The sequence below is a fragment of the Somniosus microcephalus genome, chromosome 4, assembly GCF_052327205.1.
Source record: "Somniosus microcephalus isolate GS21.2 chromosome 4, FLI_Smic_1.0, whole genome shotgun sequence".
Lineage (NCBI taxonomy): Eukaryota > Metazoa > Chordata > Chondrichthyes > Squaliformes > Somniosidae > Somniosus > Somniosus microcephalus.
In genome coordinates, this window is record NC_140990.1 from 84334219 (window position 1) to 84340218 (window position 6000).

The 6000-nt window shown below is 50.1% G+C and overlaps 1 pseudogene across 1 annotated transcript in view; it reads right to left on the reverse strand.

Moving 5' to 3' along the window:
• LOC147119396 (uncharacterized) overlaps positions 1–5401 on the reverse strand; it is a 97816-nt pseudogene extending 92415 nt beyond the window's left edge. Inside the window, exons 1-2 of the transcript XR_015078018.1 lie at positions 5305–5401; positions 1083–1973 (exon numbers count right to left, since the gene is read on the reverse strand). The product of XR_015078018.1 is annotated as an uncharacterized LOC147119396 (transcript). The remainder of the gene's footprint in view (positions 1–1082; positions 1974–5304) is intronic.
• Between the last annotated feature and the right edge of the window lie 599 nt (positions 5402–6000).

Below are 6000 nucleotides of genomic sequence, written 5' to 3' on the forward strand. Positions count from 1 at the left end.
CAGGAGACAATGATTACAAACGATCTGAGGGTTCCTTAGAGCTGGGATCTTTCTGTATTCTGTCCACTCGAGGAGTTAGATAACAGACTTACTCCTGTGAATATAGAGCTTGATTATTGGGCCGTGATGTGTTTAATTGTTCATCTTATTGACTCTAATCCTTTGCTAATTGTTTGATGTGATCTGTTTACTTGTTCATTTAAAAAAAAGACATTTGCTGAGTGGATTAAAATTTAAATTTAAACCAGGTTCTGAGGCGTGATGCTCTATTCACACATCGAAGGTGAGAGAGATGCTATGGGGCACACACTAAGTCCAGTAGCTGAAAGTGATTAACAGACTGGGTTTTGTGTTTAGTGATCCCCGGCATGTTGTCAATACCTTCGCTGGATACCAAGGCTGGGAGAGGCACTCTGGAATGTATGGGGAGCTGGGACTTGTCCATGAGAGTAACCGAAGGTATGAGAACTGAAATAATCTAGAGTTAGAAAGGAGAAAAGGCCCAAAAATGGAGCAGTCGGTAACAGGACATTAATTAGTCTCCTCTTATCTTAGAGAAATCAAATATTTGACACACTGTGTATTTGACACAAAGCTGATTTATTTGAAATAAACACGTTGAATCTTCGTAGAATAATTACCAGTCATTTTTAGACTGGAAACTTAAACCTGCCGTTTCACTTTCAGTCAGGAACAGATCGCAGTTTTACATCAATCTCTGATTTGACAGCACGTTTCCAGCATTCACCGTTGTTCTTCCTGACTCTAAACACAGTTGTAAAGGAGCCTTCTGTTCCGTGTCTAGGAGCTCTGAACCATGGAAGGGAGCGGCTGGGTCACATTTCTTACAGGCCTCAGGATTACGCGCACGGGGACTTTGCTGTCAGTGAAGAGAGATGAGAAATCTACAATGTGTTGAAAACAAAGCTGATTTATTTGATATATAACCAGAATATTAACAACCCTATAACTGGGCTGGAGTTTATCAGCAGAAACAAACCCCAAATGTCAGAATTAACATGGTACAGTCCTGGATGTGATTAACAGCAGCAATAACAGCAGAATCCAACCCCTGCAGTCACTTGTGAACTCGCTGGTGAGTCAGTAGGTGGGATGAATGAGTGAATCCTTTCTCACACACAGAGCAGGTAAACGGCCTCTCCCCAGTGTGAACTCGCTGGTGTGTCATCAGGCTGGATGACCGAGCGAATCCCTTCCCACACATGGAGCAGGTGAACGGTCTCTCTCCAGTGTGAACTCGCTGATGCAGCATCAAGCGGGAGGAATGAGTGAATCCCTTCCCACACACAGGACATTTAACTGGTTTCTCTCCCTTGTGAATCCACTGGTGTTCCATCAGGTTAGCGGACTGAGTGAATCCTTTGCCACACACGGGGCAGGTGAACGGCCTCTCCCCGGTGTGACTGCGTTGGTGTGCCCGCAGGTGGCACGAGCGCCTAAACCTCTTGCCACAGTGAGAGCACTCGAATGGTCTCTCGTCAGTGTGAACTATCACGTGCTTCTGCAGGCCAGCTGAATTATTGAATCCCTTCCCACACACGGAGCAGGTGAATGACCTCTCCCCGGTGTGAATGTGTTGGTGTCTCAGCAGGTTGGATGAATCTTTGAATCCCTTCCCACACACAGGGCAGATAAATGGCCTCTCCCCAGTGTGACTGCGCCGATGAGTTTCCAGCTGGGATGGGGAACCGAATCCCTTCCCACAGTCCCCACATTTACACAGTTTCTCCCTGGAGTAACTGCATTTGTGTCTTGACAGGCCCGATGATTGGTTGAAGCCTCGTCCACACATTGAGCACGTGTATGGTTTCTGCCCGCTGTGATTGGGGCTTTTTCCTTCCATATTCAAAGGCCGATGATATTCAGGTCCTGGTGAATCGAGTGACTCTGTCAGATCTTGACGTGATGTTTGGTTTGAGTTTCCCGTCTGTAAATCCTCCCCTTCTAATACCCTGTAAAAGGAGTTTACAAAAGTCATCATTGTAAGTACAGGATAGGAATTCAGAACAGACAATTCTAGTTTTTATGGAACATTCTTTCCTCTCTTGCTCCCCCAAAGCTGTAAATCCCCGTCCCACACACTCTCCCTCCTCCCTGTGCTGAAATCCAAACCCATTGCACAACCTCCAACGTTTCTTCCTCCACTGAAGGTGCTGACTCTGGCTGGGTTCAGTTCTACACGCACTGGTTCCCCTCCCTCTCCTCCCCTGAAGGTGCTGACTCTGGCTGGGTTCAGTTCTACACTCGCTGGTTCCCCTCCCTCTCCTCCCCTGAAGGTGCTGACTCTGGCTGGGTTCAGTTCTACACTCACTGGTTCCCCTCCCTCTCCTCCCCTGAAGGTGCTGGGTTCAGTTCTACACTCACTGGTTACCCTCCCTCTCCTCCCCTGAAGATGCTGACTCTGGCTGGGTTCAGTTCTACACTCACTGGTTCCCCTCACTCTCCACCCCTGAAGATGCTGACTCTGGCTGGGTTCAGTTCTACACTCACTGGTTCCACTCCCTCTCCTCCCCTGAAGGTGCTGACTCTGGCTGGGTTCAGTTCTACGCTCACTGGTTCCACTCCCTCTCCTCCCCTGAACGTGCTGACTCTAGCTGGGTTCAGTTCTACACTCACTGGTTCCCCTCCCTCTCCTCCCCTGAAGGTGCTGACTCTGGCTGGGTTCAGTTCTACACTCACTGGTTCCCCTCTCTCTCCTCCCCTGAAGGTGCTGACTCTGGCTGGGTTCAGTTCTACACTCACTGGTTCCCCTCCCTCTCCTCCCCTGAAGGTGCTGACTCTGGCTGGGTTCAGTTCTACACTCACTGGTTCCCCTCACTCTCCACCCCTGAAGATGCTGACTCTGGCTGGGTTCAGTTCTACACTCACTGGTTCCCCTCTCTCTCCTCCCCTGAAGGTGCTGACTCTGGCTGGGTTCAGTTCTACACTCACTGGTTCCCCTCCCTCTCCTCCCCTGAAGGTGCTGACTCTGGCTGGGTTCAGTTCTACACTCACTGGTTCCCCTCACTCTCCACCCCTGAAGATGCTGACTCTGGCTGGGTTCAGTTCTACACTCACTGGTTCCACTCCCTCTCCTCCCCTGAACGTGCTGACTCTAGCTGGGTTCAGTTCTACACTCACTGGTTCCCCTCCCTCTCCTCCCCTGAAGGTGCTGACTCTGGCTGGGTTCAGTTCTACACTCACTGGTTCCCCTCTCTCTCCTCCCCTGAAGGTGCTGACTCTGGCTGGGTTCAGTTCTACACTCACTGGTTCCCCTCTCTCTCCTCCCCTGAAGGTGCTGACTCTAGCTGGGTTCAGTTCTACACTCACTGGTTCCCCTCACTCTCCTCCCCTGAAGATGCTGACTCTAGCTGGGTTCAGTTCTACACTCACTGGTTCCCCTCACTCTCCTCCCCTGAAGGTGCTGACTCTGGCTGGGTTCAGTTCTACACTCACTGGTTCCCCTCTCTCTCCTCCCCTGAAGGTGCTGACTCTGGCTGGGTTCAGTTCTACACTCACTGGTTCCCCTCCCTCTCCTCCCCTAAAGGTGCTGACTCTGGCCGGGTACAGTTCTACACTCACTGGTTCCACTCCCTCTCCTCCCCTAAAGGTGCTGACTCTGGCCGGGTACAGTTCTACACTGTTGGATTGCAAAAATAGGCCTTTGAATCAAAGCCTGAATCCTCCAGTCTTTCAATATATTAACCAATGCTGTAGGGAGGGCTGTAGCACTAGAAACCATTCAAAGGATGTTTAGCTTCACGTATTAGGAAATACATATAAAACGAACATGTAACATTTAGGTAGCTGCGAAGCATGATGGGATACTTGACCATCATTAACCCCCTTTAACTAAGTACTGTAGGAATAACATATTTACTAGACTGTTGGTCTCCGTTTTTGTTGTTACCAGTGTTACAGAAGCCGTGTTTAATGCAGCTGGATTTCTGAGAGATAAGGGAAACTGAACTTCATAGGGAGTCGGCCTTTTCTATCTCTGCCTGAAACACCTTATCTTCCTTTGTAATGTCTGCTCGCAACCAAAAGCGGACATTGTTTATCATCTCAAGAATTAAGTGACCTTGCTCACAGAAGCTAGAAACTAGATGTTATGCTGTATGTCAGAACATTTCAGGGCGGCTCCCGACATTGAGTGACAAATCACGCCAACCAATAAGGGAGCAACTGTAGTGATGCTGTCTGTAGGTGTAGGCCCACTTTTGTAATCAAAGGGTGTAGCTTATTGAAAGATATATTAATGCTTGTACGCTGTATTTCCTTTGAGAGATAGGTGCGAGTCTGAGGAGGCTCCCTCCTCTCCCTTGTGCACAAGGCCTACCGGCCGTTTCCTAATAAACTTTAACTTTGTCAGCAGTTCCATCTCTCCATCTGGTTTTACTCCAAAATTCGAATCTATCTACACTTACTGATTCCCCACATTTCGTAAACAGCTCCGGGCACGTTGTTAAACACACACACAGCAGAAGCAGATTAATCTGATGCGAGATCCCTTTCACACAAGCAGGCAGCGGTGTGGAGCCTCCTGAGAGTCTGCCCCCTTTACAGCCAGTATTTACAGGAGCTGGGACACGGAAAAGATTCTAATTAAAATCAGTCATATATATTTGTTAATTAAAAATAGTAACTTCTCCATCATTTACAGACGCTCCCTGACCAGTCACCATTTCTCCTCCATTTACAGACGCTCCCTGACCAGTCACCATTTCTCCTCCATTTACAGACGCTCCCTGACCAGTCACCATTTCTCCTCCATTTCCAGACGCTCCCTCACCAGTCACCATTTCCCCTTCATTTACAGACGCTCCCTGACCAGTCACCATTTCTCCTCCATTTCCAGACGCTCCCTGACCAGTCACCATTTCCCCTCCATTTCCAGACGCTCCCTCACCAGTCACCATTTCCCCTTCATTTACAGACACTCCCTGACCAGTCTCCATTTACAGACGTTCCCTGACTAGTCATCATTACCCCTCCATTTGCAGACGCTCCCTGACTTCCTGGCTGTCCTGGAGTTTGGCGCGGGGCCCCTTTGCTGAGCGAATCGGGAGAAACCAGGAAGCGGCGGGCGGATAATGTTGAGCGTTTTAATAATGGGGCCTGGGGCCGCACTCTGGGTGTGGGTGTGGGCATCCCGCGTCCCCCCGGGTTCATGAACCCGCTCCCAGAGCTCGGGGTGTGAGCGGCCCGCGTCCCCCCGGGGTTCATGAACCCGCTCCCTGAGCTCGGGTGTGAGCAACCCGCGTCCCCCCGGGGTTCATGAACCCGCTCCCTGACCTCTCTCACCTGATACGTCAGCGGCTGCTGCCAAGGTCCGCGCATGCTCCGCTCACCTTCTGCCCAGGTGATTGACGGGAGCTCCGGACCAATAGGAAGAGCGGGGCGGGCCTGGAGGACCGAGCGAGCGGCGGGTCCTCCAACCAATCGGAGGGTGTGAGGGGCGGGGCCTGCGGCACCCAGTGGGCGGGGCTTAGCCCGCAGCTCCCTCATTGGCTGAAACTCGCAGTGGGATTTGAATCCACAACCTTCAGAGTCAGATGCGAGGTTGCTGTCAAGTGACATCTGCTTCTGTTTCCGCCTTAACTTCCTGTTCCATTTGGTTTATGGAGAATGTGCTTTCTGTTGTCAGAATTCATTACTCAGTGTCGAGCTGCATGTATTCTCTCAGACTAACTTGGTTGTGCCCCTGGTGCCTGTGTTAGCCCTTCAATCATTGTTTAATGCTCAACCTATGGAAAAGCGCTTTTATTTTCCAACAGGTACTGTGCTCAGTTTTACACAACGCACCTCAGGAAAGATATAAATAATAAAATAGCAAAATACTGCGGCTGCTGGAAATCTGAAATAACAACAGAAAATGCTGGAAACACTCAGCAGGTCAGGCATAAGAAATAAGAGCAGGAGTAGGCCATTCGGCCCTTCGAGCCTGCTCCGCCATTCAATGAGATCATGGCTGATCTTCTGCCTCAACTCCATTCACCG